Source organism: Triturus cristatus, chromosome 5_1, assembly GCF_964204655.1.
Source record: "Triturus cristatus chromosome 5_1, aTriCri1.1, whole genome shotgun sequence".
Classification (NCBI taxonomy): domain Eukaryota; kingdom Metazoa; phylum Chordata; class Amphibia; order Caudata; family Salamandridae; genus Triturus; species Triturus cristatus.
In genome coordinates, this window is record NC_140587.1 from 448,589,523 (window position 1) to 448,608,980 (window position 19,458).

A 19,458-nucleotide genomic window follows, 5' to 3' on the forward strand; every position below is an offset into this window, starting at 1 on the left:
CGACACTGTCAGTCACAAAACCTTGATCCTCCATCTTAAGAGCTTAGGAGTATCCGGCACTGCACTAGCATGGTTCGAGTCCTTCCTCAGTGACCGCTTTTTCCAGGTGTTTGAAGGAGATGTTGTCTCCAATCGGTTGCCGCTCAGTTGTGGGGTACCCCAGGGCTCCTCCTTAAGCCCCACACTGTTTAACGTCTATATGAGACTCCGGTGGAGATTGTCCATCCATTTCGCATAAAAATCATCACCTATGCAGATGACACGCAACTCGTGGTGGCTATAAATCACCCCGAGCGGTCATCTAGCACCCTAGGCCCTTGCCTAGAGGAGGTCGCCAGGTGGATGGAACTCTCCTGCCTCAAACTGAACGGAGATAAAACTGAGCTCATGCTTCTCGGCAACTCTCCCTCCTTCAACCCTGCACTGCTGTGGCCTCCCTGTCTCGGTCCGGCACCAGACTCAAAAGACCAGATCAAGAGCCTTGGCATGTAGCTTGACCACTCCCTTAGTTTTAACTATCAGGCTACCAAGCTCTCAGCTTTCTGCTTTGGCCTGCTGAGGATGCTCTGTAACATCCTCCCCCCTCCTCCTGTTCCAGGCGAGAAGAATCCTGGTCCAGGCCCTCACCCTCTCTCGCCTGGACTATGGAAATGCTCTTTATCTGGGAGCCCCTTTATCCACCATCTATAAGCTCCAGATCATCCAATATTGTGCTTCCCGTCTGCTTCTTCAGATTCCCCGCAGGCAATCTGCCAAACCAGCATTAAGGAACCTTAATTGGCTCCCCCAGGGCAAGGCTCCTGTTTAAAGCCATGTGCCTGGCACACAAGGCCTTCTGGAAGTGAGGCCCGGCTATTTCCCAATCCCTGCTCACACCCTATCACCCAGCAAGGAACCTCCGTTCCAGCCTCTCCTTCTCTGCCGTTACGCATAGAATACAGAGAGCCAGATGCGGCGGGCGCTCCTTCTCTTTTAATGCTGGCAACTCCTGGAACTCCCTCCCTCTCCATCTGCGGAAGGAGTCCAACCTGTTAGCATTTTGAAAACTCCTGAAAACCCATGGTTTTAACATCCCTTTCTAACACTTGCTCCTGGTCCGCTTGATCCGTCCACAGCGCTGGGAGGCCTCAGGGTAGCCATGCGCTATATAAGTTTCACTTCGTTCATTCATTCATTCATTCATTCATTCATTCATTCATTCATATGATTAATGCATCTTCTGATCCTGATGCAGGTTGAGCACAGATCTCCTTAAAAAATATGCCTGTATTGGATGTTCGTTTCCTTCAAGAATAATAAAATAATAGGTTCTAACCACAAAAAGCTCTGGAGATTCACTCAAGTTGTACTAGCAGAAAAAAGCATACACGTAACCTTGAGCTACAGTTGAGTGGTTCAAACCCTATCTGCCTGATGCTCAGACTTACTTTGCAATTCAGAAAAATCATGCAACCTGGCTAGGAAGCATGTTGGGCTCTTAGTACCTCATGACAAAGTCCATCAAAGAAGTTTCCAGAATACTTTTAAAAATACCTCAACCTGAAAATATCCTTATCAGCGATCTCCACTCAACATGTTTGCGATTTGCTATGTTCCTCACTATCTAACAACATCTTCAATATTCAGGATATTCTAATCATGACTTCTTCTCTTAAACAATACAGCTGGACAGGGACAATTTTACGCTTGCGCTCCAGTTCAATGAAATCCATCCTATTTTGCTGTCTAGCTCTATTGCAACTTTTAGAACTAGTCACGTGGGTGACCTTGGCTCCTGTCCTCATACATCTCATGAGTGTTTCATGTATTTTGAAAGGATGTTTATCTCATTACAAGTAAATGTACCACTGAGTTTGGTGACAATAGATATTTACTAATAGCTCCAAGAGAGCTGCTGGGGTGAATGTTTATGGTACAAATACTCCTACTGTGCTAGATCCAGGCACACTTCTTGAGAGCGCGCTCACTGTACAACTTCAGGGCTACGTTGAGGCGAATCAGCTTTGCGACTCCTGGCAGGCAGCACCTGGCCCTCTTATGGGTGCAAACTCCTTCAGTCAACCAATGGCCATAATGTCTTTGCCGTCATTTTGTTTGATCTTTCATCAAAATTTGGCACTATTGATTAAAACATCACAATCAGCAAACTAGTAGAAGGAGCTGGCACCGTAATCAAGAGTATATTCTGTCCTTTATTGCTTTTAATTACGGCGACCAAGATGTGAAAATCCTAAATCCGGGGCATTCCACAAACAGAAGTAGGACTACCATTCTTCATCCGCCAAAGGGCACATAATGACTTGTTTGACAGTGCTCGACAACATAGAAACAACAGACAACATGGCACTAAGTGGATTTAAACGTTTAGACATGACAACTTACCTACCTCTGTGTTCAGTCGACTGTCTCTGAAAACAGGTGAAAAACCGAGGTTTTCCAGCAAACCTGAGATGTCTGCTCACCCTGCTTTTAAATCGCAGATCCTGACTAGAAAAAGGGGTTAATCAGGAATGGTTGCACAACATTACAGCGCATGCTTCTACCTTGCATGCCTTTACCATGCATTTTTTACAAGGCATGCCTTTACCAGGCATATGCCTTTACAATGCAGGTAAGCATAAATAAGTTAAGTGAAATAATATATATATTTAAAACACCCCCTTTGAAAAATACCTTTATCATCCTATACCCGTACCCACCCCTAAACTGTAAAAATATCCTTACCACCCTATTCCCCTCCCCTACCCACCCCTAAACCCTAAAAATGCCCTTACCGTCCTGTGCCCCTATCCAGCCTGAAGCCTAAAAATATCCTTACCATCCTATATCTCTACCCACCCGGACCCTAAGAAAAAATACCCTTTTGCCCTACCCACCCCTAAACCCTAAAATACCCTTACCACCCTATACCCCTACCCAACCCGAAACCCTCATAAACACACACACTTAACTATACTTACCATGCATGATAAAGGCATGCATGGCAAAAGTACAAAAAATTGCCTGTGTTGTAAATGCTGTGTGGGAAAAACCATGCGTAGTAAAAACATCGATGTACAGGATGTTTCCCATCGGGGATCATTCCTTAGTTCTCTTCTGACAGAACTTAGCAGCATTTCTTTGGCTTTTTCACCTAAAAAATGACAAGGTGATGCTTTTAATTTTAATAGCAACGCTCACATCTGATACTTAGGGCACTTCCATACACCAGAACGAACCATTAGCAATCTGAGTGTCCAATTAAATGCCGTCCTAAGTTTGCATGTCCAGACTGAAGCTGTCTCAAATAAAATCTCTTCCAAAGAAAACATCTGTAGAAAAAACTTTCTCTTCTAAAATCAAATTGAAGCAATGTTACAAACACTTGATTGTAGCCCACTAGGACCATTGTAAAGCCTTTATATGGGTTTACCCAGTTATCTAATTGCCCATTGAGGTATCCCCAAAACACAGCTTCCCAACTTGTTAAAGGCATCACACAAAATTAATAGCTTTTGCCAACTTTAGTCCAGTTACACAAGTTGCTGGTGGACCAGCCAATTTAAGCCCTTAATATGTCCCAGAAATGCTACATTGCACTGGTCTATCACTTGTCTTCTCACTTCCAGCATCATTTCCTAAACATAAACCACAGGGGACATATCAGACTGTGGGATAAGATGAACACAGATCTATAAAGCTCCTGACCTGGCCCCCATTTTTAGGTCTCGCCTAACGTTGCAGTGCATTCGCTGCTCTCTTTGTGAGGCATGCAGTATATACTATAGTGGGGAAGCTTTGTGGAAGCTCCAGCCACTCTCCGCCCATCTTTTTGTTTGGCTTAGATTCTAAATGCTGCCTTCTGATTGGTTTTAGGCTTGTTAGTCCCTCCTCCTGACAGCCATGTTGTTATTTGTATCCTTCCCTAGCTATTGGCCCCTTTACTCCAACACTATTTTTCTTCCGTTTCCCCCCGCCACCACTGCAGTCCGTGACTTTTCACCTCCCTCACCCCCCACTCCCGTTCGTGCCTTCTTCGACGTCCGCACTCCCATTTTTAATGCAATAGGTCTTGCATAAATACAAGTCCTATTGCATTGCAAAGGCTTGTTTGTTGTGGGATTGGCTGGGTGAATTTGCACTCTTTTTTTGTGTCACGCGCTGCTGACAGCTTATTTTGCCTGACCAAAAGATGGCAGTCGCCAGAACACATCCACAATACATAACTGATACCACCCAGTCCTGGTCCACCTTTTCCCAGTCCATTGAGCGTGCACACGCATGGCAAGGAGACCGGACAGATGTGCGCTCACTTTTTGCATGAAACCTCCACCCTGTGTCCCCTGCTTTACGGTGACGTTGTCTGTGGAGCGAGCGGGCGCAGTTTTAAAAGTTGCGGTGGAGGAGGTGCTACACTCTGTCTTGGCATCGGTAAGATTACACCTCTTTTTAGGTGAAAATGCTGGTATAATCTCACAAATTCCCAGGCACTCAGGAGACTGGCAAAAGCTTCAGAATAGCCAGGAAGAGACAATTGCCCTTGAAAACATCACCATAACAATTTTCCTTCTAGAAAATTCCCAATATCGTTTGGCGTGTCCCTCGTGACTGTCCATGTGCGTTTATTTACACATGCTATGTTAATGTCATACTCTCTGCAGACAGCGCAAGGCTAATCATTTAAACCATGGGGGGGCGGACCTGTGGCCCGCTGTGTGTGTGGTGTGGGAGGGGAGCCCTGTGGCCCTGTGTAGAGAAGATGCACGTTTTTTGGGCGAACTACCACTTACTTACCCTAGGCGTGCATTCTCTTCCCCTTTGGTGAGGTTGAGCGGCAAGGGGGACTTGTGCGCTTTCTTGTATCATTAAGGGGCAGGGAGGTGTGCATTTTGCAGGGGTGCATTTTGCACTATTATTTCCACAGTAAACATTTGTTGTGGTTTGGAAGAGCGTGTTTTGGTTGGTTCATGTGGGATTTTCTTCGGGCAGATGCAGGGGGCTATCCCTGCACCCAGTGGTTTTGTTTGATCGGCTGTTTACTATAGGGCGGATAGTGCTCTTGCTGGACCATGTCTCAGAGTTCTCAGGGTGCAGGAGAGCGAGTTTCAGGTGCTGTTGCGTGGCTTGTGTGCATTTGCGTGGCTGCTGTGGGTGCCTGGTGGCAGGACACTTGTTTGGTGTGGGGATTGGTATTGGTGTGGTTTAGCCTGTTTCAAGGCTTACTTGCTGTGTTTTGGGTGGATGAGAAGAATGGGAGTTGTGGCGAGAAGCGGGTTTGCCCAAGATCACACAGTTTGTTTAAGTAGTGAAACTATGACTTTTCACTACCTCAAAGCTGTATTGTCTGTGCGCAGATGGCCCCTTGTGCTGCTAAGCCGTGATAGAAAAGTGTTCTTTTGAAAAGGTCAGCCAGTTCCTTCTTGGTGCATTTGATCAGGGAGGGAGGGGCCAGTTTGCCTCCATGGGCCTGTGTGATGAGTCTGTAAAAATGAGGTGGTCAGATCCACACATACAAGCTGAAATTGATGTTCACAATGTATTGCCACACCATGTGCATTCTGCTCATTTATAGTCCCGGGTATAAAATCCTGCAAGCTACACGGTTGTCTTCATCATTTCATCAGTCCATGGCGCGGCTACATTGCAATGATGTGCGATAATGTGCTGCATGGCTAAATACTTACAAGGTCCCAAAGGCGAGACCGATTGCATTGAAAATGCTTGTTGGATTTGTCAAAGCTTCGAGGAGCACCAAGTGAATGCCACCACTGGTAAACGGAAGAACTGACTCCAGCTCACACATTCTGAGAAAATCAGTGCCGCTTGTGATGAAGAGTGGTCCAGCATAAAGTTACCCACTCTTTACACATCACAAAGTATGACAGAAAATGTCAAAAGATAAATGACATGAACGTGTACTTAGCACTTGTTTCTTACTTTATTCAATGATTTCTGAAATAGTTTACTTGGCATTACTATTAAGCAGGGCATTTATTGTAGAATTAGAGAATTTACTTGTACGTACGTGTCTAACCATGCTGATTAAGATGTTTTAATGAAATTAGTTGAATAATAAAACCATCCTCGTATAATAAAGAATGTACTTACCCTAAAAGAGAAACCTGACTTTCCCAAACGTGTGTTATAAAGTATGATTAATACATAATGAGTTGAAACTGTGATTAAAACCATACTCGTACATGTAGAATGTGATTTTAATTGAAACAATAAAGTTTATGTAATGTGTGCATTGATGTTACACGTATATAAATAAAAATTGTTGTTCATAGCCATACTTACAGCTGACTATTTTATTGACTTACTGATTATCATGGAAGGTGAACTTAATGCATTAGAAATGTATACTGCTTTATGTTTAAATGTGTGCACACATATTAAATATGCACTATTGGATTTATGCCTAACTTGACTTAACAGTAGAGGCCTGTATTTCACCATGTTGCATTTCATAAAATACCCTTTTCCATTTTCTGATGACACAACTATTTTTGCAGGTATTCACATGCATTGTTAGTGAAGAACAGATACATTACTGTACCTGAGACAGGGGAAAGGGCTTGAGAAAAGGACCTTTACATAGATTTCATGGAGAAACTGAGCGCTAACTGAATGGACTTGCTTAACAAATGTTACAACCTGAGTGTGTCTGAGGAAGAGATGTCGTTCCCATGTCCAGTGTAAGACAATCCATCGATGTTGCAGTCTGCAACTTTGGGTTTTGACGAGGACGATGGACCCTTGATGCAGTGGTCAAGGGGTTGTTGCCTAGTGGATTTTGCACAATATAGTATTATACTGTTTCCCCTGGATTCTTTTGGAGATTCCTTCAGATTATTTCCTGGCTCCAGACCCATCCTGAGCACCTTTGAGAGTCCTCCCTTACTCTTGCCAGACAGCCTTGCTGAACTCTCTTTCTCCAGACCCTGTGCAGATCTCTCATGGAGATTCCTTGTAGACACCTTCGCCGATTCTATACTATTCTGAATGGACTCTGAGAGGTTTTATACCTCAGTCCTTCCCCTTTGATTCTTGCTTAAGTGTGACTTAGGCAAACACTTATCCCTGACCCATTGAAGACACTTGACGGTGCTTCTGAGATGCTAACACTTCCCTACTTGATTCGTTTTTGTTCCCACCAGACTTTCTTCATGGAAATACCTTGATTTGTGAGGCTTTTGTTCCTAACCATCCTCTGGACTTTGAAATCCTACATTACTAATGTATAGGAAAGAGAATCTTAGATTATTTTCTGAACACTAGATTTTGATGCTACTATTCTGTATTGCAGTCACCAAATTGCTTGTTTGTTAAGTAGGAGTTTGCTTCAATTTCTCCAGGTGTATGGGAATTCCAGTTGTTATTCTGTATCTTTACAGCATGGTCTTAAGAGTTGTGTGTTTGAATTTGATTAACTTGTAATAAAACTTGTATAGCCAAACAGGTTGTACTGTTATCTGTCGGAGAACCAATGGTAAGGAAGTTGGCTCAGAAAACGCTGTATCGCCGGCAATGCGGTGGCAGCACTGAATACCCCTGGCCTCACTTTAGATTTCGGCAGACTAACAGATGATGATGCTGGTAGCATTCTCCTTTGGCCACTCCGAGATGTGAGAGACTGGGGCAGTTGCAGAGAGGTTTTAGAGTAGTTGTGGCCTGGAGGGAATCAGGAAAAACAGCAGTGGTGTTCCATCCTATCTGGAGTTGCAGCTGCCTTGAGCAGGCCCTCCGTCCCGGAATGTTACAGCACAACATGTGAAAGTTAGCAGCACATTTTGTGCTTTTAGCTGCATTTCTGCACTACTTTATTTTGTTGACATTCATTAGTTTGACACAACTCTGGAATGGTAGTGATGGTTTAAACAGTCGCACATCAAAATCTGTAATTTAACAATGTACAATACTATACTAGTTTGTGGTGCCCCTCAGGGTAAAGAAACATCCCACTACCAAAGATGTAAAAATAGACAGAAATTTTCCAAAAGGAAAGTCTGTCCTGACATGTGTTAAAATATGAGTATACCCCGGCACTCTAAGTTATAATGACAGTGGTGCAAATATTTCAGCTTTTACTTTGAGCAATTTACCAGTTGATATTAGGAGCACTATAACAGTGATATTAGGAGCACTATAACAGTGATTGATATTGTTATCTCAAAAATAGGACCAAAAAGTATATTTAGATAATCATCAGAAAAAAGAACATCGAACAACAGTTATTTTTAGCAAATTAATCTCATATAGTCAATGAGAGTTTTGTGTAGTATACTTAAAAACACAAGGTATATGATTTTGAACCAATTTCAGACAAAACATTTCAGGTTCAAATGTACAATATCTATATTTTCTGTTCCTGCTGAAGCAAAATCATAATCAGATGCAGAAATTCCGATATTGCAGTTGTGTTTTTCTCCCAAGACAGCCGACACGTGTTTCGTTACTATGGGTAACTTTATCAAGGCTGTAAACAGAATTTGGGAAAGACAAAGGAGCAAAAAACAAAAAATTCATTTAGCATTTCAGTATGCTTTTTTATCAGAAAAGAAAACCTATTCAGTTGAGAAATAATATCATTAGTAGCCTTATAGAAAGAGAAGAAATAAATACAGTGATGTTCTTTTCTCAGAAGATATGAATAGTGTAAGTTAATCAGTTTGTTCATTAAGACAAACCAGTGAAGAAAAGGAGGAATAGAGATATTTAGAAAATTCTATAAAGTACCGCCATAACGTGAAAAGGAATAGTGTGAATAAAAGAAATATACAATAAGTGATAAGATACTATCCCAGATGTGCCATTACACCAAAACCAAATGACAAGAAAAAAGAAGAAGTGTTTGAGTAAGAAGGAACCGTCCCATTCAGAATCCAATTAAAAGCAATTCAAGAAATATAGATGATGTAAATTCAATTACAAGAGATTTGAGTAAGCGAAAATCAGGCAAAATAAGAAATACCTTATAATCCGTGTGACCTGATATTACAATACAAAGTAGGCCAAGATTAGCGCGAATAATCTGAGTTTGATCCTGTAGTGATAGATCACTCCTGTGAGTATAAAGAGAGAGAGAAACGTAATTTGAGCACGTGAGAAGTTAATCTTCATTAAGTCAACGCACTAATGATTATTATGAACAATTATTCCCATAATGAGGGACCGATTCTAACCTTGGTATGGTTCATTCCTATTGAAATGCGTGATATGTGTCCTGATTGAAAGGACCTCTTAAAAACACCTATAAAAGATAAGAAAGTAAATTATTCTGTCGAAATTATGGTTTCAAAACCTTAGTCCATGAGCATAGCCCAATATGGCCGATATTTCTAGGAAAGAGTTTCCTAAAATTATATTTTCAGATGGCACCCCAATTTTCTTGATATCTAGAGGAATTATACAGAGCCATAGTATCTAATTATGTCCTTATGGCAAAATGTCCCATAAAGCGAATCTTAACTTCCCTTCTGATCAAAAATTCTTTTTCTTTTTTAGCCAAGTTCACCCTACATTTTCGGGTGGTTTTTTGACAAAATCAGAGACCAACGTTCCGACAGCGAAATAGTTCATATTTAACCCGTATGTTCCCCTCGTAACAGACTTACTAGTAAATATTCTGTTAATTTTCGATTAATCAGGGGCTCTGTATCTGCCTATATCAAAAAGAGAAATGTTTAAAATTTAAAAATCATACTCTTCCCGCTTAGAAAAATATTTGGCGATAGTAGTAGTGAAGAATGGCAAGCAAATTACTTACTATCCACAAGGGTAGTGTTGATGTGAAAGTACAAAGACTATGATAGGTCCCTGTAGGGAAAAAGAACAGTAAGTTCTTGTGTACTAATATTTTTTAAAGTTATCGTTTCTTTAAAGAAACTATTACAAAATATTTGCCAGAGAACTATATTATCAGTACTTACTTGTGTTCGATGCAAAAGGACCACAGTTCCAGCTTCAGTTCGTAAAAAGCGGCCATGATCCACATGCACCGCTATTTAAACGCAGTATTCATAGACATGGTAGAGGGACACGACTAGTTACACCGTAGTCCCGACTAAAAAGTGAAAGCGGACTAGTAGAATCACAGCAGTAGAATCACAGGGATATATGTCCGCCATTCTTAAATGGTAAACCGAGCATATGAACGGGTCTAGTATATAGAATAAGTTCCGCATAATATATCTAAATATAAATATGCATTGCGAAATGGCCATAATGTAAATGGCCATAAGACTCCAACCTGATTGATTCTCGCAGGTAAGTAAGGTTAATAATCTCAAGTTCCCGACAATTAATGTTGCACTTATAAACGAGAAAGAAGAAGCTTTGCTCATTCAGCCCTAGTCCCGCCTACAAATTACAAGGGAACTAGAGAATTTGTGTAAAAAAAAAAGTCCACTATAATTATACTATAAAAAGGGTTCCTGAACCAGTATGATATATCAGAAAACCGCACACCAGAATTATACCCCGATGGCAAAAGTTTTATGATGTCCCGAGTCCATGGTTCCTAAGACAGGTGATTTGTCAGTTCGATTAACTATCACGAGCCTATCTGGATCTATATCATCTAGATAGCCACTAAGTTAAGCACGAGCGATCGTTTCCGAAAGTCACATGCTATAATTTGTTCTTTGACATGGTTGATTAAAATATCTTAATAAGTGAGGTGTCCATGTTGCTTGTTGTAGAAGCTTTCCCACACACCAAAGAGTAGTACCCCACAAAGAGATGTCAGCCCAAGACACAAGTACAAGTGATTAGTATGTTTAGACTGTTATACCAGTATCTATTAGGTGTTAGCCCAAGAAGACACTGAATCAAGTGAGTCAAGATGAAAAAAGATGTTACATCTCTGTAAGTACAGTCAAAAAAAGATTATTTGCAATGTAGATTGACATATCTGCAGCTGGAAATCAGATTTGACAAATACTCATGTCATGGTTAACATATCATAAATACATCCTTTTTCTTATTTACAGTAATCATTACCAGGTAATAGATGTAGTCATACCAATAACAGTAGCATTAATCATCAAGGAACACGTGTAATTCCCTATCGTAATTAATCCCCTGTTCCACCGCCCGAAGGCGTACTATCCATTTGGCTTCCATTCTTCTAAGCATGGATGTACGATCCCCACCTCTGGGGTCATCGTATGCTTGGGCAATTCCATGAAATTTAATATTCATAAGGGAAGTATTTGGGTGGACTGTATTGAAATGGATCGCCATGGGATAGCTGCTGTTGTTATTGCGTATGGCCCTTATGTGCTCTTGTATTCTTTCTTTTAGGGCTCGTACAGAGCTACCAATATAAATCAGCCCACATGGGCATTTGATACAGTAAACTATGTACTTGGACTCGCAGTTCATAAAGTCCCTAATCAGATGTTTGGTCGAAGTATTGTAGCAAAATTCCTTAATCCCATTACTGGCCAAGGGACACATGTTGCAATGAGCACATTTGTAAAAACCCTTCGGTTTTGTCGGTAGCCAAGATATGGTTCTATGTCTGACAGGTAGATAGCTTGTACATAGGATATCCCTTAAGGTTTTATTCCTCCTATGTATGATCCGCGGTTTTTTAGTCAAATGCTTGTCTAAAGATTTATCCAATAAAAGAAGATGTCAATGTTTAGATATGATTTTATAGATGGCATTGCTTTCCACATGATGATCTGTGATTAAGCCCAATCTATTAATTTTAGCTTTAGAAGTCTCCTTTTTCTTCTTGAGCAAAGTGTGTCTTGGTGTGTGCAGTATTCGTTTTTTTGGCAGGTTCTATTAGATTGGGGCCATAGCCTCTATCGAGGAAGCGATCCTGTAGTTTATTTAGTTCCTTTATAAAAACCTCCTCCTCGCTACAATTCCTACGTAAACGAGTCATTTCGCCAAAGGGAATGGCTTTGATCTGGGTTTTGGGATGGGCACTCGTGGCATGCAAAACAGCATTACATGCTGTGTTTTTTCTGAAAAGTTTGTACATAATTTTGGCGCCCTTAGTGTAAATTCAGATATCTAAAAACTCAATTTCTGAGGTGTTAAAATTAGAAGTGAATTTCAAGTTGAAGCTATTATCATTTAGATAATCTGTGAATGTTACAAACTCCGATTTATCACCTGCCCAGATGACAAAGATGTCGTCAATGTATCGTCCCCAATATACTATATTTGCGGTCAAGTTCGGGGGACCATTAGTCAAGTCAAGAATACTTTATTCGGTTTTAAAAGACAAAAACCATGAAAGTTACAACATTAAAATACAATAACAATGTTCAAACATGGAATATAAAAAGGAGAAGGGTCTAAATTAAAATACATCAAAACCCAGTGTTTTCCTAAATTTAAAAACATTTTTAAAATAGGTTAAAACTGCGGAAACTGTAAGAACAGTGTCCATTCTCTGAAGTTCTAAAAAGGCTGGACGACATTTATTAATTTTCCATTTTTTGAGGAGTGGAATAATGTATGTCTTACGTGGTATGGTGTAAAATGTACAAAAAAATAGGATATGAATATCTGACTGGGGTGAAGAATCATCACACGGACATAAAGACAGTTTCGGCAACCAGGAGTTCATTACTGGGGAAGACAAGAATCTAAAAACAATGGACAATCTAAAACGGGTCAGGATAAAACGATCATAATTAGACATCGGCAAAGTTAAGTATGGCTGCAAATTGTTGCTAGTTAACAGAGAGGAATGCAAGGATACAGATTTTTTCTTCATTTCCTCTTGCCTTCTGTTTTCTATGACATATTCCAGGGATAGCTTAGACAATAAGTTCCTGGCTACACCATCCATTGAAGATGGGTCTACAAAATATTGTTGACAACCAATTTTACCAAGGAATGTTTTAACATAATTTAACCAATCTAAACGACCCACATTTTCCAATTTTAAAACATCCTGAAGGATGGCCCGATTCATAGTGCACTCAACAGTTGTCCAGACCCTACGCCACAAAAGAATAGGTTGAATTCTGATTAAATCAGATATATAATTTAAACCAAGTTCAGTGTGACAAATATAGGTCGCAACACTTTGGGGGACTGTCAGGACGTACCTCAGGAACTTATTCTCAACTTTCTGGATTAAGTCAATATTAGTATAGCCCCAGAGACCCGAGCCATACATAGCAACCGATGTGCATGTAGCGTTATAAATAGTTAACATTTCTTTAATTGGTTTCTTTCCCAGTTTTTTAATAAAGATCTTTAGGGCCGTTATAGTTTTTTGGAACAAAAGAGTTCTGGCCTTTACCGCATGAGTCCACGCCCCAGTTTCGTGGAACAGAACACCGAGGTAAGGAAAAGTAGAAGTAGATTCCAAAGAAACATTATTTAAAAACATTCTTTTTGTATGCTTACCAGGTTTTTTACCACAGTTCATTGAGAAGGTTTTGCTACAATTAACTTTTAAATCTAAGCTAGACATGAAACACTCAAAGGGTTGTATCAAGTTTTGTAGTGCCAAGGGGGTGCGAGCCATTAAGACTGCGTCATCCGCATACAAGAGCGCGGGGACAGACCTCCCCCCAACCCTAGGCATGTCCCCGCACTCACGCAGAAGATGACGTTCAAGACCATTAATGTACACCAGGAATAAAAAGGGTGCCAGGACGCAGCCCTGGCACACGCCCCGGCCAACCTGGAATGTCCTGGTACATTGGCCCCCACTGCCATAGCGAACCGAGGCTGTGGCACCTGAATAAAGATCTTTCAAAAAGCAAACAATAGAATCTTCCACGCCTATCTCTTTTAAAATTGCCCATAATTTAACATGAGATACACAATCAAACGCCGACAAAAGGTCGACGAACATGAGGTACAGGCGCTCGCCCTTTATCCTCAGATATTTTGATTGTATGATCATTAAGTTTAGGCACTGTTCCATAGTACCAATACCCTTTTGGAAACCATATTGTAAGTCACTCATTATATCATTCTCCGCGGCCCAGCTTTGTAATCTAGCCAGGATAATTCTCCCAAGAATTTTAACCGACGAGTCCAATAGGGAGATTGGTCTATAACAGGCACAGCATTGCCTGTCTCCCTTCTTGTAAATGGGTACAATAACCGAGGTGAACCAAGACGGGTTTAAGCCCCTAGCCAGTGCGGCGTTAAAAAGTTGCACCAGCATGAGGCCCCAGAGCTCAATATTTCCTTTGTACAAGTCAGCAGGGATCCCATCAGGCCCTGCAGCCTTGCCGCCCTTCGTTGCGTTCAGGCCCAGGTTGACTTCCTCCAAGGTTACTACCAATTTATCTACCTCGTCACCTGTATAGTCCCCAGGGACAGAGTCAGTGATATGGTGATTATCTTGCGGACTGTAAAGACTGGAAAAATGCGCCACCCAATCCTCCAACGGTAATGGCAATTTCTATACGCGCCTTAGTATTATCGTAAAGAAAAGGAGTATTAACAGCCTTCCAGAAGGCAGATACATCCTTCTGTTGTGATGCTTCGCATAGCATTTCCAGGGCCTCCCTTTTTATAACCATTTTCCTGTTTTTTAGGGCTTCATTATATTTTTTCCTGCAGCTTCTTATTTCAGTGGGGTTACGTGGTATTCTATGAATGGCTCTTATCAAAATAGTTAAAGAACTGGTGCAGGCATTATCGAACCAGCTTCTTTAGCCCTTTGCCCTGTCATTTGCCACCACCCACAAGTTTTTCTTAATAGTGGAGGCTATTAGGTTAAAATGTTGAATTATCAAATCACTGCTGGATTTATCGTCCAAGCAAGTGGCAAAACTGCTAGGGCAAGCATTCAATAATTTTTCTAAGAACCTTTCCGGGACCACCTTGTCCCATTTTAGGTTGTACCCGTTTTGTCTGCCAAGGACCACATCCGGAGCTGTGTGTGTAGAGAGCGCATCCACTTGTCGATCAGAAAAAAGATTTTCGACCTCCATGATCTGAGGCAAGTGGTCACTCACTGGCTGGTCCATGGTACTAGACTTAATAAATTTATGGCTGCAGCTATTTGAGGCAATAATGAAGTCAATGGTAGACAATACACCTCTACCAACAAATGTAGGCACGAATGTGGAGGGTTTTTGGGCGATTTCATTTACAAATCCTAAGTTATACATGAACAATATATCGTTTAGTAAATCTCCAGTCAGAGAATGTTCAAAGTGAGTTGGATTTGTTTCCTGCTCTGTCGTTAACCCGCATAAACCCTGTTTACCTTTAGTACAGAGTTTACAGTTAAAATCCCCCCCCAAACAAACATAACTTCTCTATCGGTTTTGTCTATTTCATAATGTATATCCTCCCTCAGCATAGTTAGGACGCTGGGGATTTCTTTCCTTGATATGTTATTATAAAAGTTGATAACAACGAGGTTTAATCCCTTCTTATTCCTTAAAATAATTAATTGATAAAAACTTGATTTAGTGGAGAACCAAATTCCATCATATTTAAGCTGATTGGAAACAAGGGTTAATAGACCACCCTTAGCTCTTCCATGGGTACCACCCACAGCCGGGGTAAAAAAACCTCTATACCCATTAACATACACCGGGTCTAAGGACCAGGTTTCCTGGAGAGCCAAGATGTCGTGACCATCAATGATAGTACCCCAAGATGGGTTATTGATTCTCTCCTTTAGACCGGCCACGTTCCAAAATAAGAATGTGCAGGTTTTCCTAATTACTTTGGTACCCCAATTGCTTCGAGAACAAAATGCCCTTACTTCCTCAGATCGGTTGTGGGCAGGGGCACCGATAAATCCCCCATCATTTAGATTATTAACGTAGGTCGTGCTATGGATGGTTTGTACATGCGTAATATCCTCAATGCGGTGTAGAGAAACCTGTTCATTAAAGTTCTCCAAGATTTTATCATGTTTTACCCCTAAACTAGTAGATAGATTATCACAGACAGCTTTCTTATGTCAATCCACACATTCCAGACCAGAGAAAACATCAAACCGGTTTTGGGTAGGTAGGTTGTAGGTAGGCAGAGCAAAGTCTCTGTTTTCCCATAAATGATTATTCAGGCCTCTAGTCGGAAAGTGGGGCTGTCTAGGATGGTAATTAAATGGGCCACATGATTGTACAAAGGAAGTCCGACTGTGACCATAATGATTAGAGACAGGCCTGTTAACAGTCTGCCATCTATCCTCCTGATTTATACAGGGTTGAGTTGGTACGTATGGGTAAAAATAATTGAGATAGTGTGTGGAGATGGTATCACTACTACTATGGACGTACCAATCCCCAATGTGCCTAACTGCTCTATGGTCTTTGAAATTCACAATAATTACATCCCCTTTTTTATCTTTGGGACGCAGCCCTACCCATTCAAAACGCCTAACATGCAGTATTTCCCCATTAATATAGGCGGGCAAAGGTCTATTCTTGCGCAACCAATAAATAACTTTATTCCGGAGACCTTCATAGTCTTCCCTGTTCCCAGTAGGGAGCTCAGGGACGCCGGCTAAAACAATAGCATAAGGAGCAGCTTCTGGAGGAAGGTCCACTATAGTGTGGGGTTGCCGGTCTTTATTACGATTATTTCCAAGCCCATTATCCTTAATAACTGAGTTGTCAATTTTTTGTAGTGGGACTGATTTTAAGTCTAAAGACAAGTTGTCTTTCGTATTATCAGTTACTTTACTAAGTGCAATTGTGTTCATTTGTAAGGGCATTGTTGACATTTTGATTGAAGGGGGGCGGGATGGCAATTGTCTAATCTGAGTAGTTGTTGGAGTAGTAGAATGGCTTGGTGGGCCAGAAATAGTGTTTGCCGAGGCTTTAGCAGATGAATTACTGGAGCTAATATTTTCTAAGCCTATCACCAAACCAGAAAATGCAAGAGTATTATCTGCCAACTTTTTCTCAATAGAATCCAGACGCATATTGATTGTTGGAATGTTATCCAGGAGAGGCTGTGTTAAGGATTTCAACACATGATCAATTTTGGGCAAAATATCTCTCTCAATGGTAGAACAATGGTTAGTCTCTAACGGCGTCCTAAGGGTAAGCAACTGAACCATCGCATCCCTCAAGATAGGGGTTATAATCTTCTGCAGGTTCTCAGTTAACCATTTTAGAGTTAGTCCTTCCATACTTTTCTGACAATTAGTCCCTATAGATTCCTCATTAAGTGAAATAAGGGGCGAAGCAGGTGAAAAGCTAAGAAGATTTGGAGACCCTTCGTCAACACTACTGGGACAGAAGCTCAACAAGGATTCGCAAGCGTTGATGGGCGTATTTAGGGGGGAATCAGTTACACAGGAATTGACCGGGGCTGCCCCTATAAGTTCCTCAAAATCAGAATTATGTGATGTAATAGGAGCTAATGGTAGATTATTTGAGTTGAACATAGAAAATGAAAATGAGGCCGTCCCCAATTGTCCCAGGTCGGGGCTTTTTCCCGAGAGTAGCTGAGTTGGGGAACGACTTTTTTGATTGGAAGTTACTAGCCTTTTTTGTACATGCTTCCCCCTATGTCTGCGTTTTACTTTTTTGTATTTTCTGAGCAATTTAGGAGATGGCAGGGCATGCTGTGAAACAAACCTAGGGTTAACTAGGGAACCAGCGTACCTTTCATCATGCACCTGAACAGAAGTCACAATAACTTTATTCGCTCCACACGTGATATTACTGGCCGTGGTAGTCACAACCGGTGGAGAGGCTATTTCTTCGGACAACATAATAGGACTCACCTTGCCCAAGGAAGCCCTCCTGTTGGTATTAATCTGATTAACCTTTTTGATGAGATAATTATCCATAGGGCCCATCCCATGCAAGAACTTCTCGTCTTTACCCTTAGACATCAGGCCAATTTGTTTGCCAACCACTGTTACAGATATAGATCGGGGACGCTAAGATTCAAAACTTACAACAAACCCACTAGGCCAACGAAGAGGCAATAGAAATAGCCCCCTCGGATAGCCAAACAAACGTGGATTCACAGACAATCTACAATATAAGAGACAAGGCGCGGCAGGGTTCCTGGCCCAGTCCAGGCTCCTCGGGCCTCTAAGGGCCACAGAGGGCCCGCCCTTTGCCCGGGCTTAGCCCGGCGCTGCCCGCGCGCGTCCCGTGACGCGGGGGAGCCGCGGACTTTTGTGCGCCTCCGGGCACGTCGATAGCGTCAGGGCACCGCCAAGAAGTCTGGGGATTGTGGTCTCCACCCGCTCACGGCCGTAAAATGCAGTGACGGCGGCGGGGGAGACACGCAGCAGAAAAGAGCCCAGGTGCAGCGTCAGCAGCTCGAGTCAGCGAGAGGGATTCCCCACAGGTAGGCACTGTTCCCAATTTCAAATTCTCGCTCCCCAGCGAGAGCCGCGGACTTTTGTGCGCCTCCGGGCACGTCGATAGCGTCAGGGCACCGCCAAGAAGTCTGGGGATTGTGGTCTCCACCCGCTCATGGCCGTAAAATGCAGTGACGGCGGCGGGGGAGACACGCAGCAGAAAAGAGCCCAGGTGCAGCGTCAGCAGCTCGAGTCAGCGAGAGGGATTCCCCACAGGTAGGCACTGTTCCCAATTTCAAATTTCCCGCTCCCCAGCGAGAGCCGCGGACTTTTGTGCGCCTCCGGGCACGTCGATAGCGTCAGGGCACCGCCAAGAAGTCTGGGGATTGTGGTCTCCACCCGCTCACGGCCGTAAAATGCAGTGACGGCGGCGGGGGAGACACGCAGCAGAAAAGAGCCCAGGTGCAGCGTCAGCAGCTCGAGTCAGCGAGAGGGATTCCCCACAGGTAGGCACTGTTCCCAATTTCAAATTTCCCGCTCCCTAGTGAGAGCCGCGGACATTTGTGCACCTCCGGGCACGTCGATAGCGTCAGGGCACCGCCAAGAAGTCTGGGGATTGTGGTCTCCACCCGCTCACGGCCGTAAAATGCAGTGACCATTAGTCCAAACATGTTTGGTTTCAAATTTGCCCATGTACAGATTTGCTATTGAGGGGGAAAATTTGGAACCCATAGCCACTCCCATGGCTTGTTGGTACCAATCACCTTGATGTAAAAAAACATTATTTTCCAACACTACTCGTGTCATATCCAAAATCATCTCATGGGATAGCTGCTGTTGTTATTGCGTATGGCCCTTATGTGTTCTTGTATTCTTTCTTTTAGGGCTCGTACAGTGCTACCAATATAAATCAGCCCACATGGGCATTTGATACAGTAAACTATGTACTTGGACTCGCAGTTCATAAAGTCCCTAATCAGATGTTTGGTCGAAGTATTGTAGCAAAATTCCTTAATCCCATTACTGGCCAAGGGACACATGTTGCAATGAGCACATTTGTAAAAACCCTTTGGTTTTGTCGGTAGCCAAGATATGGTTTTATGTCTGACAGGTAGATAGCTTGTACATAGGATATCCCTTAAGGTTTTATTCCTCCTATGTATGATCCGCGGTTTTTTTGTCAAATGTTTGTCTAAAGATTTATCCAATAAAAGAAGATGCCAATGTTTACATATGATTTTAAAGATGGCATT